We start from the raw sequence: 16,162 nt of genomic DNA, 5'->3' as shown, positions 1-16,162 counted from the left end.
CACGCGAAAACAGCGTTGTGGTGCCCTGAATCTCTATTTTTTGAAAGCAGCTTCCGTCCATCCAACCATCCATTTTCTCTGCCGCTTGTCCTCACAAGGGTTGCGGGGATATGCTGGAGCCTATCCCGGCGGGGTACACCCTGGACTGGTCGCCAGCCAATCACAGGGCGTTTCTGTGTGGACAGGGCTTTTGTAAGCCCTACTGGGTTTTGTGTGTGTATGTAGCTGGAATGCTAATGAGATGGATTTGTCCACGCCTGTCTCCGACAGTGTGTTTTTGTTTTTCAAACATACATTATTTAATAATTCATGTTGTTTTGTGGTTGAATACAGCTTAGCTTTAGGAAAAAGATGCATATTTATAGCTGAATGGCTAAACAAACCTAAATATACAGTAAATATAAGGCATTAAGGAGACGCATTAAAACTGTGAATGTAGATTTCTACATTAGTCACTAGGTTTCAGTAATTGTTCAGTGAGACAAGCACCAGACCTGATCGCTCTAACAACAGGTTTTTATTGCGGGTTGAAATTATCTCACATCAGGCGCAATAATAATAATAATAACCTAATATTAATAATCATAATAATCAAATGGGCTACTGTTGGGGCTGCACACCATGACAAGCTAAAACTGAACTCTGAACATCAACGTCACTTCCTGTCTTCCACACGGAACATATTTACTGTGACACACACGAGCACAAGTTTTATTTACGTCTTAAATAGCTTCATTTCTCTGATTATGTCTACTATATTGGTTAATAAGAGTGTAAAGGTAAGGTAAAGGCTGTAATAATGTTACAAACCGTCGTAAACAGGTTTGCTTTGCCATAGCTACGGAAATATAAAATTTATTGTAAATTCCAGGCTATTGAGAGCACCTGAACATAAGCGTCACCAAATTTAAAGATAAAAAATGTGTACATATATAGGCCACACGTGTCTATAAGCAGCAGGTGTCCATGATGTAACATGGGATATTTACACAGAAAGACACACTATAAACCTTGCAATCTTACCTCCGCTTGCCGTTCCCAGTGTCACTCGTTCAACAGCTCCCGCCATCCAAGCAATCGCTGTAGTAATTCTACACTCGAGCAAACTTACTTAAAGACTTGTCAGATCAAAACACCATCGCTGTCTTCGACTTGAAAACATGTAAAATTAGCTTCTTTTGCAGAAATGCAATACTTTCTGGTTTGACACTCCAAGCATCATGGGAACTGTAGTTCTTTTAGCCAACGATTAGCCACCTCATTGTTTGAAAATTGTCATCATAGTGAAAAAGTAGCAGAAATGACGATATAAAGAAGGATCCTACTTCGCGGAAATTCACTTATCACGGTCTTATCACAATAAACGAGGGATTACTGTATCTGTAACTCTGCACTTGATCTACAACCACATATGATCGAGCCCCGATTCAGATCGGAGGATATCAAATTCAAGTGTTTTTGTTTACAAAGCATCCACTAATAGAAAAGGACATGTCTTTATCAACTGACCCCTGTGTCCTCATGTAGGGTCAAAGTTCACATGAAGATGCGATGGGTGCAGTTACAGAATCTAGTAAAGTGGTTAGGAACTGCTTTGTTGTGACATCTCACAATGCACACACACACACAAAACGCGACACCCCTCAGCAGCTAATAGGCAGACCGGGAGTGACCTTGCTAGTTAGGCTGCAGGTGAAGGTCTCTATATGGAAATGTGTCTATATGGGGCAAGAGCAGGGTTAACGTATGACCGAGCCTGGAATATTTAAGAATAGAATAAATCTGAATAGAACACAGTGTTGATATGATAATTACACTTTCTGTATCAGCTTGCAGTTCCCGTTTCTGCTCTTCCATACTGCTCACTGTTGAATTGTGACCTGCTGCATTTGTGCTTCCTATAATTGAACAATACAGGAGTTGAGAAAATGTGCTTATCTTATATGCTCTTTCACTGTCGGACGTTGCATTCATTCTCCTTTTATTAAGTATGGCAGGAAGGTCCCTTCATACAAATGCTCCCAAGCTATTTAACATTGCCAGCAGCACCTACTCTTTGAGTCATGATGTCAGTGTTACGCCACCCTCGTATCTCCAGTAGGGAGGCCATTAAAAGTCTGGCCCGTGTGTGGGTGGAGAGGAAGGTGTTGTGTATAAGAAACATATCACTGAAAGTATATGTCTTCCTGAATCAATATACTCTGGGGTGTGTTTTGCTGTTGTGTTTCTGTATTTGTGATTACGCTGTCTCTATTTGGTAGGCCTCTGCGCAGCGTGTTGGTTAGCATTGACAGAGCGCGGCGTTTAACGAGCGAGCCGGGAGGAAAATAAATATAACACGGTTGGAAATTATTTTGTCTCTTTATTGCCTCTCGTTTCCATGCATTTATCCTGTGGTCGGGGGAGGGTGTACAGAGAGCCTGAAAAACCTTGGATCTTTCCACCCAACATTCAACATTAGATTGTGTGGCTTTATCTGTTCTTCTGATGCTTTGTTGTTTACAGTACATGCTACAGTATCTCAGCAACCAGTATGTTTTTAATTTCTTTAGTATTGTCCCTTGAGAAGGTATACTGTAATAAAAATGGTTGCAGAAATAGGAGGGGCATTGTCCTCTATAGAGATATTGTATCACCAAAGTAATGCTTATAATGCCTCTCTTTGTCTGTTGCCATTGAGGACTGAGACAGAAAGACAAACTACATCTGCAGTTTAAAAGAGAAGGGGTATCCCGTTGTTTATTCAACCTTTCGCTTTGTTTATGCAAACTTTTGGGGGGTTTTGGGACCCCCCAAAAAGACGTCAACTTGACGGTTGTATAACTCTTGCTTTTGCACAACATGTTTGGGTAAGCTCCTTCAGCGTGACATGTACCCACTACTCCTGCCAAAGAATAAATTTGTATATAAATAAATTGTAAGATAAATAAATTAATTGTTAGAATAAAGAAGTTTTTTGCAGCAGTTGATTGATGTCTCAGAGTGCGTATTCCTCCAGAAAACATTGTAATATAAGAAGACTAACGGGCTAAGTACTCATTCAAGGACTGTTGCGATATATACATCTGCTAACATTGGACAAATTAATATTTCATAATGCATTTGATTCCTGATGCTGGGCTCAAAAGGGGAGCAAATGTAACATATTCCCAAGGCTGAAAATCTATATCTCTAATAGAGAATTTCATCAGGGAATGCTAGCTGATCAGTGTGATCTCAAAGTAGCCGCTCCTGTCGTAGTGCTGCTCAAATTATTCTTGCTCCCACGTCCACTGGGTTCTCATTAAATAGTAACGCCACCTCCGAATGAGTTACACAGTGAAACAGCGGTGCTTTCATAGCCGGTTTTAAGCTGAAAGTCTGGAGTTTAGCCTAAGTTACTGTACTATTGGGATATCGCCACTTTAAAAGAGAGCCACCTTCATTGTACAGGCAAGCAACATACCTCGCTAACCGACTAAACTCGCTTCGCAGTATACCCCCCGGTAATGCCATGTCATTTTTATCATTTGGAGCCTTATAAAACTGTGGTTGACTAAAGAGAGGGGAACTGCAGATATATTTTGTCTTGTATCTCAATACTCCATGACACTTTCATTATCCATGTACTCTCCTGTCATACCATTGATTGGTATGACATTTCCTGTCTGCAGAAACAGTCATTATTGTGTCTGATTGTGTGTAGGTGTGTGTTGAAGCCTGTTCACACCTGGTATTAGCATGTGTTTGGAGCGATGCGATCGCAAGTAAACACACACTTGTGTTGGGATCTCACCTCCTCCGCTCCCCCATGCGATAAACTGTGGCAGCAGGCAAGTTTGACAGGAGGAAGCATTCTTTCTGATACAAATGCCCATAACTAATAATGGTGGAGCATCTTTGCGCGCCCATTGGTTTGCAAACCGCTGACAGTTTGTTCCCCGCGTTGGCTGGGAACAGCTGTCTTTTGTTGACAACAAACACCACGTCCCGGGGGAAATTATGGTGACTGTAAACAACTTTACAATCACATAAGCAGCTTCTCCCACCAAGCTGGCCTTCCACTGCAAAACCGTGCACAGGGATTTCCATTGTGAACGACGATTGCTCTCTGTTTATGAGAGGACATCTTAAGACGCTGTGTAAAAACGATACGGATGGAAGGAGAATGGTTGCCAGCAGCTTGTTTTCTCACAGATATCACACCCTCAACAAGGTTGTCGCTGTACATGCTGGTTGAACAGCATCAGAATGCACTTACACTTAACGTCTCGACGTGTGTGTGAGCTCTTAAGGCCCATTATTATGTAACGGGTGGCAGCCGGTTGGGCTGTGCAGAATTATACTAGTAAGCCCCCCCTCCCTGACACCTTAAGAGTTGCCAGTTACAGTCCACGCTTTTAACTGGATGGCTAGCGCTCTCGTTGCTAGCTCTGCGGCCCTCAGATCGAGCCGGAGTTTCAAAAGAGCACCCTGGCAGAAATGAAAGAAAGCAAGGGCCACTTCCATATCTTGTAAAGCAACACATGTAGATGTACAGTATATACAGTATACTGTATAGATAGATAGATAGATAGATAGATAGATAGATAGATAGATAGATAGATAGATAGATAGATAGATAGATAGATAGACAGATAGATAGATAGATACTTTAGATAGAGAAATTCACATTCAGATATGCTAAGAAGTTCTAGTATGTATTTCTAGAAAAAAAAACTGCATTTCAGCTTTGTGATATAGGTGAAAAAGTGTAATATTAGTATGAACCTCAGTCTTTGCTCTTTTTTTCTCAATTTTTGCTGTTTTTTTCTTGTTTTGCTTTTCCAAATATTTCAATTTCATTCTTAAATAATCTTCGTAAATTTTATTTTCGGAATATTATCACTTTATTTTGATAATATTATAACTTTTTCAACAACCAAATTTTCCAAAATTTACAACTTTGTTTCCATTAATATTACAAGTTTAAAAAAATAACTAAACTTTAACTCAATTTCAAGCAAATTTTCCGAAAATTGCAACTTTACAACTTTGTTTGTTTGGCATAATATTATGACAAAAAAAAAAATGTATTTTTTCTTTAATGCTTCAACTTTATGCTTATTTTTCCCATGTTATGTTATTCCCATAACATTATGACTTTTTCTCAGTAGATTGCAACTTTTTTCTAATAAAATTATTATGGCTATTTCCTTAAATTCCTCCCCTAAATTATATTTTAGAATGTGCATCGTGGCAATAAAAAAAGGAAGGCCACAGCTGCAAATAGCACCCGGCCGCACTTTGGACACCTCTGGTATAGTGAATTATTAGTATTAAAATTAGCATTCAACTGTCACTTTGACATGATCAACAGTCAATAGTCAATAAAAACATATAATGTTGACTATACCCTATGATTTTTTCGAAATCATAACTGTATGTATTTCTTTTTTTTAGCAAATTATTCTACTCCTAAACCACCACACAAAAACCTGTGAAAAATTGGTGAAAACATGCACCCCTACTGTATTGCCTGTGTTATTATCTTTCTGACAATTACACCATAAGGTCGTGCTGTTATTAAACCCCAAAATTTGGACCCATGAGACAGACTGACTTGAAACTTCTCACCCAGCTAAATGCACTCAACAAACCAGACCACCAATTTGGTACGCACCTTTAGGGGACTGACAAGCATGTGTGTGTTAAATTTGTAGCAAGATTGGTTGAAAATCATGGCAACCAAAGTGTCTTGCAACTGAATGTCAATGCAACACATTAGTCTTAAGCCATTGGCCATTTGTCTCATCATGATAAAACCTTGAGGATGTCTTAATTACATGTATGCTAGCATGTTCTGTATGAAGCACTTGTAGCACAACAAAAAATAATTTACAGTCATGTCATAAAATTAGGACACTGCTTTGTGCTTTGTTTTCTCGGCATCCAATGTGCAAAGACAAAACAATACATCAGAGCAGTTGTTGAGGTAAACAACAACAGAACATATTTCATAGTCTTGTGAAAGTTATGAGGCTAACAAAAGATATACTTTATTAATCCTGGGAGGGAAATTGAGGAACGATTATTAAAGTTGCAACCCAAACTGCAACATTGGTATGAACGGATGTGTGAAGGTGATGATTCACTACCTACACTTTCCATTTTTCCCTCTTGATCAAATGATTGATGGCCACAAGACATCAGATGAGAGATTATGACTCACATCAGTCATGCAGCAAATCCGACTGGAAAAATGGTTCCTCGGAGGCTCGTGTCTACGTGGAATAATGCAGCAATATTAGTAATACTTCTGAAAGATCCCTCACTACCGCTGATGTGTATGCACACATGCGTGTTTGCCACCTCCAAGGTTACACAGGGAAGAGGAGAGCTCACATATATTAGCCCTTAGACCTGATCGTGTATTCAGCAGCGCAGTAGACGGAGTTCTGGGATTTTTCGCGACACATTTTTCTTGGCGCACTTATCGAATCTGACTTTTAAATTGTATACATCATCCATGCGGTGACATCTCTTTTCCTCTGCGATGCCCTCAAATGCCTTCCACTCTATTTTCCTGTTTACGGCCTCTCCGGGGAGGAATTGTATGAAAGGTCCACAGCCCAGAGACATGCTCTGTTAATAGCAGCCCGCATCTTAAATGAAGTCATCCATAATGGTGCCTCCCCACCATGCAGCCTCCCTTGTTTGCCCCGGGACATATTGAAAACACAGTCCCTTGGGTGGGGGTGTAGAAAGGTAAATTTGAGTGATATGAAGAGAAATAATTGAATGTGTGACCTTGGAAGGGAGATAGGTTGAGTTTGATTAAAGGTTACGGCAGGTGTAAGGTGTGCATGTGCAGATACAGGGCAGTGAATAAATGTTATTCCACACATTGAAATGATTTGGTACACAAGCAATTACCGTCCATCTATTTTCTATGCCGCTTATCCTCATTAGGGTCACAGGGGTATGCTGGAGCCTATCCCAGCTGACTTTGAGAGGCATAAAATAAAATTAATGACTAAAATGATTATATATTGTTGGATCACTGCATATCATAACAATCCATACAAAAATGCCTCTCAGTAGAACAAAGTAAACAATAATTGTGGAGTGTATAGCAGCTGCTTCCTGCTTCACGTAGTACGACTTAAGATGTTATGTGCAGAGTTACAATGTATACTGTATGTAAAAATGTAATAAAGTGCACAATCGCACTTCTTGGAGTTACATACTCTGTTGGAGACAGACGCGGACAAACACAGCTCCTGAGCCTGAAAGCCACTGACACACAAATCGCCGTGTTCCCAATAGGACTTACTAAAAGCACTTTTAAAGCTGTCGAAATTCCAGCATCATTTCTGAAAAATAGTGCAAATGGCAGTGGCGGGTGGTGCATTTGGTACCTGGGCCTTCAGTGGTGACTTAACTGGTGTTTAAACCCGAGTTACCTAGGTGATGAAAGACCACACTTCTGCTCGTTCAAGTATGCACACCTCCCTATCTGACTACTTCCTGTAAAGTGTTAAATCTCTCCCGTGTTGGCCTCTAAGTCAGGGGTGAGGGGAACTCACCCAGGTAACAGCCGATTACGTAGAGACAGCCTTATTACATGCAGATCACACTCAATAGAGTAACCGATTTATACTGTATGCAACACCAAACCCTCTACTTCAGAGCTGATGGGTATACAAGCAGTAAAAATATAACAAGAAAGGTAAATACTTGCATAACTCAGCCCCATAGATGACAAATGACATCCATTCGCGCATGTTTGGACATAAAAAAGAACGTCCTGATCCAGAATCTCAGTCCCATACTCGAGTAAAAAGAGAGAACCCAGAACTGTTTTCAGCAGACACTGATTATTAAAACAATCATAAAAAGTGCCCTGCGGTGTTCTCGAACCACGGACATTCATGTTAAGCGCCGACAATCGCACCAATGTCATCCATGCTGGCAGATATAATGTGTGGGAACTCCAGATCGCTGTGATACCAATACCGTATCGCTAATAACATACAGTACACATTTTTATATCGTCACCGATACACTTCACCCACATTACTGCTCGTTCACATAACTGGTTTAAACATCGCCCAGAGCAGTTCACAATCAATATTTCTCTAATAATATGACGAAAATCTAAAACCTTTTAAGTAAAATGCATCTATTCATCAGAGGTGTCAGTTTCTCCTCCTTAGCCAGACAGTTTTGCAGTAAACAACCAATCAGAGGAAGGAAAATTGCTGACGTCACTGTGGGCCGGCTAGCTGGCCCTGAGCGGTGAATCTGAAATCCAAAAAAACAGCCCCATTGCTAATAGTACGTATGTGACATGGGCAAGCATTCCTGATTCTGAAGGCCCTGGGCTGATTAGATTACCATGGCAACACACACAAGCTGACATCTGATTGGACAAAAAATCTATCATTCACATACATCACTGGAAGCTCTGCAGCCAAGAAACACGCTACGAAAGCAAAATAATTGACTGTTGGAATATTGCATCATACAATTTCATTGAACAAATACTAGAATTTAAGTTGTACATGTAGGTCAGTGCGTCTGGTAGTGGTTAGGCCAGCAGAGAAGACCTTGCTGGCCCTGACTGAACACCACTGATAAAATGGGACCTTTAAGAGTTTCAAATTGAATGTGGTGTAGGTTACATTCTTTGCATCAAATTGTTATTTTTTGTTTCTGGATACACGTGCCGTCCAGCCACGAAGTTCCGCAGACATTGTTGATGTCGTTTTTAGCCGAGTTGACATAATGAATGCATGAAAGAATCTAATGATATGTAGCAAGAGAGATATTTTTGGAACGGGCTTGCTCTCTAAGTCTACACGTTAATTCAACTTGAATATCAAAGCCGGGCCTGAAAAACGAGATTTGTTACAGCAGCAACGACTCCTGTGGCCCTATTCCATGCAGCATTGCAGCTGCGTTACGTCACCGCGGGTTGGGCTTTTCCATTCTCGGAGCCTCTCTCTGAATATTTCACACTGCTCTTAGCTGCAAGACTCTCTAAAAGAGAAAAAAACCCATCAGGGATCTTGCTTCACCAACTTATCCCTCGTCAGCTAGCCTAACTCTCTTGACCCATACCTGTCTTTCCTCACCCAAATTCCCCCATTTTTACCGCTACCTTCATTGTCTGCTCCCCACCTCGTCTCTACTTCCTAGTAAGAGTGCTAAAGACTTGGGAAAATCTACATCTGTGATGTAACCACAACAGACTGCTTCTGCCCTAAGCCCCTTACAAACCCTCCTACCATCCCATCCCTGCAGTCTCTATGCAGGTGTGCACTTTATTCACATGACTATAAATTACATTTGTGCCGAGTTGTGATCAAAATGCTTTGGAAAACATGCTAGCATACATGTATTACAGATATGATCAGTTTTAAAACCATGACACAAATGGTCAATGACTTATGGTCAATCAGTTGCTAAGTTCCGCCCGGGCCCCTGCAAAGATGTTTTGCTTGATGTCAGCCATGTTTTCAAACAATCTTACTCAAATCAGACACGTGCTTGTCAGTCCCCTAAAGGTGTTCACCAAATGTTGTGCCGATGCTGCAAAACACCCTAAAATGAGCCGTGTAAGAACTTTCAAGTAAATCCAATTCATGTGGTCAAACTTTGTCAGAAAAACAATAGCAGAGGGCATATTTTGACAAATGTTCACCCTTCTTTGTGCAGTGGTTCAGGAGTAGAAAACTGAGCTTACACAAACACTGACCGTAAAAAAAAAAATTACTTTCCTATCCATTCTTATATTCATATCCAATGTTGACAGTAATGGCGTTAAAAATAACGTTAAAAATAACATCATTGCTACCGCTGTTATTGTTTTCCAGTAATGGCTATATATTTAATTGATATTTGACATATTATAATGCTTTTACCTAGAGTGAAATGTAGCGCATCATTATTATTGTAGCGTTCCGGTGCCGTTTTTTGGTTTTTTTTTTACTTTATTCCGACTTTAACACATCAACAGCAGTGCTAATTTCCACAGTATACAGTATATCCAACTTGCATACCGTCTCTCCGTACTCCGCACACCCACAAACACACGATACTTCTTCCTTTTCCACCAATCACACTCACGTAAGGTGCATTCACGGACGTCAGAACTTCGAAGATCAGCACAAAACAAGGTAGAGTACAAAGAAGGTTTTTCACAAAAAAAGTATCACGATACAGTAATCCCTTGTTTATGGCAGTTAAGTGGTTCCAGACCGATCATGATAAGTGAATTTCCGCGAAGTAGGATTCCTTAATTATAAATGGAATATGACCTTCTCAATGTTTTTTTTTAACATTATTAGAGTCCCCAATAGTCACTTTGACACTCTTACTACAGTACCCAATATAGCAGACATAATAACAGAAAATAAGTCACTAAAACATAAATAAGACGTATCATAGACTCACCCGTTAGTATTGACAGCGTACTTCCTACGGTGGTTATTTTCTCATCAATGTAACGTTACCGACACCTAGTGACCAGTGTAGAACACTACTGTGATTCTGCTGTTTGTAGTTTAGCTCACGATGCACTTCAATGGTTTTATTAACAAGCGGAGAACACACACACACACAGTGAACATTCACACAGGAGCTGCTATCTTTCCGCACTGCTAACACTCCGCTAAACACAGTCAAGGCTAGCTAGCTGATGTCACACACGTCACTTCCCCGGCACGCAACAAGTCACAGATATTACACTACATATCACTTCTTCTGGATACCTTATCTGTATTTTTGTTAATTTATGCTCATGCTTGAAAATTCTTAATTCATGCCAAGTATATGAACAATTAGCTTTTTTTGTTTTTTACCATAATAGGCCTTAGCCAACCACGAAACAGTGAGAATTTATTAATTTATTTTGAAAAACCGTGATAGAGTGAAACCGCAAAATTGGAACCGTGAAGTGGAGAGGGACGACTGTAATTACTTTTCCTGAGAACTAATTACATGTATGAAGGAGTAATTATTTTACTAATCTAATTACTTCATTGGGGGAAAGTGACTATAACAAATAACTTTTTATGGTAATTTGCCCAACACTCATTTTTTACCACATATGGAGGAAACTTGAACCTACCCCAGCTGACTCCACCCTGGACTCAATCACAGAACACATAAAGACAATCTTTTCACACCCACCATCACTCACGCACTCACACTGTGAGCTGAACCCATCCATGCTGCCTGAGCAAAACCTTGCGCTTTTCAAGTTTTTTCATTTGTTTGTTTGTTTTTTTTACTCTGTTAATGAATAAATGCTGGAAGTCTGCATCTTCCAAACAGTGCAGGTGTCAGATGATTGCACAGTTGACCTTGTGACCTGTGGCAGCACTCGGGGTGTTGGAGATAGCTGATCAAAGGCTGCGGAAAGCCTGGTGAAATTCTTTGTTTTCTTTTCTATTCTTTTAAAAAAAAAATTTTTATGCAAGATACTTCTCATTCATTCACCAACTTCCTTGCACTTGCAGCCAAGTGTGCCTTATTGACAGACTGCAGCATGGACCAAAGAGTGAGGGAACAATGAATGTTGGAGGTCGCTTAGCTCAGTTGGAAGAGTGGGTGTTCAGCAAGTGAAAGACTGGCAATTTGATATCCATTCTAAGGAAGGAAACAAATCCTCCGTTGCAAAAGGCTAACTAGAGAATGAAGGACTCTCTGAGAAATTGGCTGACAGTAAGATGGGCTGAAAGTAAGGGGTCGGTGACGTCATTGTTCTCGTGTTGCCTGTATACGCGCCCATTCTGGAAGCCGTTTTAAAAAAATACCATTTCAGGCCACCCAGAATGCCGTTCCCAAACAGATGAAAGGCTAAAACAATAAAAACTAAAAACGTTTTTACGAAAACGATGCTTGAAATGAAACTCGTGCCATCTTTAGTCATAGCCAAAGTCATCTTGTGGAGTTAATACAAAGTACATCAGGGGGTCGCCTACTGCCACATCTATTAGTGCCGATGTATTTTGACCTGGCCCTAAGTGAAGATCTCGGCAGGTATTTGCTTTTGTAGACCGCACACCCAGTGACAATAGCATGTTCTGTATGTAGATATACTGTATATTTTATTATTACAAGGAGAGAGCTTAAGGATTGTCATTATGACAGGACTGGAGGTGAACACTGATAAATTTGAAGTAAGTTAGCACAATATTTCTTCCTATTTCTGCAACAGTAAAAATGCACCAAAATGCATTCATTTATTGAAATTCATGAATGATTCATCCAGCAAAAGGCACATCTATGTTTGGCGGCTATTTGCCAGTGTCTGCACTGGTGGCCATACTGAGCTGGAGATCATTTTTCAGTCTCTTCATTTTAATGGTTTTCAAATATTTGCATGTGCTTTGAGCTGAGTGTGTGTGTGTGTGTTGTAACAAACCCAAAATATTTAGGCTAAGCTCTTTTTATGTGGGCCAGTCATGTCTGAATGTAAATCAGTTGCAAGGCATTACAACTTGATGATGGTTATGATGTACTGGCTACCTGTTGCAAAAGTCCCCACGTGGCAAGACCTGCAGATTATCCATTAAACATTAAAGTTATAGCTTTTTAAAAATACATATTCTTCTTTGTTCATGCCATCAAAAATGTTGCCAGTGAACAAAAGCTGCTTCTAGTGCATATCTGCAGATTTGGGTCAAGTGCTGCATCGGTGGTCGCATGGCTCTGGAGTCCAGTTGAGGCATTTTAAACAAATTGGAATGTCCTCCATGCTAACAAATGGACTCTTATGGTGCTTTGAGAAAGGGACAGAGAGCCAAGAGGCCGATATTTTAGTCAACTTGTGTTTTTGAATTACTGTGGTCCCTTTTTTCCTACACATTGAATAAACAGCGGGAACAGTGTCGAATATTTTCTGTCTGTTGTGTATAAATATGATCTGATGTCAACTTCTGTTTGTGCAGTTTGCGCATCACCATGGTGTGACATGCGACACAGACAATTAAGGAAAAAATACAAAATGGTGGAACTTATTTTCCGCCGCTGTGATTTCCAACGCCCACACATCATGGCTTTCAGAAACGTTCAGGAAAAAAATAATTTGATCATCAGAAAATAATGCAACTTATTTAATTATTAATGGATGGATGTATGGATGTATGGATGGATGGATGGATGAAGTAACATCACCACTAGGCCGCACAGTGGCCTCGTAGTTAGCATGTTGGCCACACGGTCAGGAGATCTGGGTTCGAATCTCCATCTCTGTGTGGAGTTTGCACATGAATACGCATATTAGGTTAACTGGAGACTCTACAATGTAGAGTCTACATTGTCCATAGGTATGAATGTGAGTGTGAATGTGACCCGCGATTGGCTGGCGACCAGTCCAGGGTGTACCCCGCCTCCTGTCCAAAGCAAGCATCAAGTCTCAATTCCTGAAATTTGCACCTCTGTCCAAACTTTTTCCACCGCAGGCCACATTGTCAAAAAATGAAAGGAGGCCACTTTGATATTTTGTAAAGCAACACATGTAGATATGCTAACAAGTTATATATATTTCAAGAAAAAACTGCATCTCAGCTTTGTCATATAGGTGAAAAAGCCTATTATTAGTATGAATTTGGATAATCCTTTTTATGTCCCGTTTTTGCTGTTGTTTGTTTTAAATATTCCAAATATTTCAATTTTCTACTTTGTAAATGTCCTTCTCATATTATGATTTTATTCCCATATTATAACTTCTCGCCCACGTAATTTTTGAAAAATTACAACTTTGTTTTTTTACAATTTTATGAATTAAAAAAAGCATTTTTTTCGATAACATTTCACTTCTGTGCTACTAAAATGATTATTGTTTTTCCTCATAACATTAAGAATTTATTCTGTAAAATTGCAACTTTTTTTTCAATATTTTGACTTTATTCTCATAAAATCAGAGCTGGGTTTTTTTCCATTTCTGCAGTTTAGTTTTTTTTATTTTACAACGATTTCAACTTTCTTCTTGTAAACTGTCTTCTCATATCATGACTTTATTCCACTAATATTTACATTTTATTCTTGTAATATTATAACTTTTGCCCCAACCTAATTGTCCGAAGATACACCTTTGTTTTGTTTTGTGACAAATTTAAAAAAAAAAAAATTCTTGAATATTTCAAAGTTGTGCGACTAAATTATTTATTTTTAATATTGTTATTCTCATAAAATTGCGACCTTTTCTCATTTGATGACAACTTTTTTGTCTTAATATTTTGACTTTATTCTTGTAAAATTAGGACAGATTTTTGCATTTTTGCAGGTTTTTTTTTTATTTTATTTTCTTGTCAAATTATATTTTTAGAAGGTGCCATAGGGCAATAAAAAACCACGGGCCACAAATAGCCCCCAGGCCACACTTTGGACATCCCTGGTCATCCCTGGTCTACAGCTTTTCCAGTCTTTATAGAGTTCAGTAAAGCTGAGTAAAACACACACACACACACACACACACACACACACACACACCCTCCTTATCAAACTTATCAATTGTCTCCCTAACTTCTCAGTGACAGGATGTAAAGTCTGTGATGAACATTAATGCCATCTCCTACTCTGTGATGGCCAAATCGATGCGGGACTCTTTGTTAATCAGACTGCTGCTTCAGCCCACAATGACGCAGCTCCGCTTTTTAACGATCGCACCGCCTTTGCAGCGGCATAAGTGATGAAATGTTAGGATGTTGATCTTTGGATTCTTAATTTTCTTTGACTGGCCGAAAGGAGGCAAGCGGTGGAATGGAGGGGGCGGAGGAGATAGGAAGTGATAAATGAAAAGCAAAGGTGAAAAAAAAGTAAAGTAAATGATGTACCATACAGGAAGGCAAAAGTTAGGAAAGAAACGGGAAAGGAAGAGAAAAGGACACCAATAAAAAGCATGTGTAGAATTAAAAATAATCAGAAATTGTGGAGATATTTGCTTTTTATTGGACAGGAAGGTAAAAGCAAAGGAAAGGATGGAAGGAAAGCTAATAAGGGAGGGAAGTATGAGAAGGCTTGCTATCAGCCAGCATTTGATAACACTAAATCCTTGACTCCTCGGGATTAAGAGAGACAGAAAGTGAGCGATAAAGGAATACAGAGGGTGTCACTTTAATTCTGTGACTAATACCATCCGCTGTTACATTTCACCACGAGGCTGATTTATTTCAATTCAGTTTTTGGATCATGTCATTCTGTCCCCAACCCCTGTGCGTATATTCTGAATTGTTCTTGCACTCATTCGTTCATGCATTCATGCCAGAGGTCGGGTTAAGTCTGGAGGCTTTTGGCGAGACACTGACAAAAGCTAACGTAATTCTCGACATAAGCAGGTACAGACTGTCAAAACGACTCTTATAAGCAAATCTTACTACACTTTTGAGGTTATATAGTTAACATTTTTCATTTTAGCTTTACCAAGTGCGGTTGGGGGGCCATTTCTTCATTAATGATTGGCCTGTGGCACATTGTAGAAATAAGATTAAACAAAATGGGAAAAATATAGCAAAAAGGCACAATGTAAAGAGAGAAAGCTAATATGTTTATCTCATATACATATATAGAATATATATTTATATATATAGAATATATATTTATATATATAGAATATATACTATAATAATATATAATATATAATCACATATAGAATAAATATGAATATAAATATAAACATACATTTACAGAATATAATATATAAATTATTAATTATAACATAAATGTTATATATATACTAAATATATACATTGTATTTAAATAAATATATATTTATTTTATATATCTATTATATAAGCCTTTTTAAAAAATAAAAATAAAATATTAGGGATGTGAAATGATTAAAACTTGTAATCAAATGTGTTTAAATTAATTAATTAATCATGATTAATCACCATTGCATGTGTGAAATATGCTCATATTTTACTGTATTTTATGAAGAGAAAGATAAACGAGAGGACACACGTATATACTGTATACTGTATATACAGTATTTGTATCTATTGACAGCTCCAAATGAACTGAAAATTTTAATTGAGCTAAAATATACCACACGTCTACAAATATACTTGCCTCACTAATTGTAGCAGAACGTTTGAATCACACTTTTACAGCGTTATCGTAAGCCATGAGGAGCTGCGTTCAAAGACACCATGCAATTTTGCATTTTGTGAGTACAGATGTATTTTCTGGG

General features: G+C 38.9%; 1 protein-coding gene across 1 annotated transcript in view; it reads left to right on the top strand.

Annotated features, from left to right (window-relative positions):
* Positions 1-16,162, top strand: part of schip1 (schwannomin interacting protein 1) — a 369,798-nt gene that overhangs the window by 186,216 nt on the left and 167,420 nt on the right. The window lies entirely within an intron of this gene.

This window comes from Dunckerocampus dactyliophorus, chromosome 12 (assembly GCF_027744805.1).
Source record: "Dunckerocampus dactyliophorus isolate RoL2022-P2 chromosome 12, RoL_Ddac_1.1, whole genome shotgun sequence".
NCBI classification, from domain to species: Eukaryota; Metazoa; Chordata; class Actinopteri; order Syngnathiformes; family Syngnathidae; genus Dunckerocampus; species Dunckerocampus dactyliophorus.
Note: the sequence above shows the minus strand (reverse complement) of the source record. Positions and strands in the feature narration are given on the sequence as shown.